Below are 289 nucleotides of genomic sequence, written 5' to 3'. Positions count from 1 at the left end.
AAAAGGGAGCCAAACAAAAGCATAGTTTGACAGCAAAGTGGGAAGTCTCATTTCAGTTGTATCCCAGAAGTGTGGAGCGGTGTGAACCCGGCTCGGAGGCACCCCTGGTCCTACGGAAATCGGTAAGAAACCTTTTTTACCGGTTTGCCAGATAGGATGAGCCTGAGCCACAGTGCACCAGGAGAAACCGGGGAGAAAAAAAGGGAGCCAAACAAAAGCATAGTTTGACAGCAAAGTGGGAAGTCTCATTTCAGTTGTATCCCAGAAGTGTGGAGGCGAAGGGCTCGAG

Source organism: Phaethon lepturus, unplaced genomic scaffold, assembly GCF_000687285.1.
Source record: "Phaethon lepturus isolate BGI_N335 unplaced genomic scaffold, ASM68728v1 scaffold12287, whole genome shotgun sequence".
In the NCBI taxonomy this organism is placed as follows: domain Eukaryota; kingdom Metazoa; phylum Chordata; class Aves; order Phaethontiformes; family Phaethontidae; genus Phaethon; species Phaethon lepturus.
The sequence above is the reverse complement of the archived record's forward strand: the minus strand, read 5'-3'. Positions refer to the sequence as shown.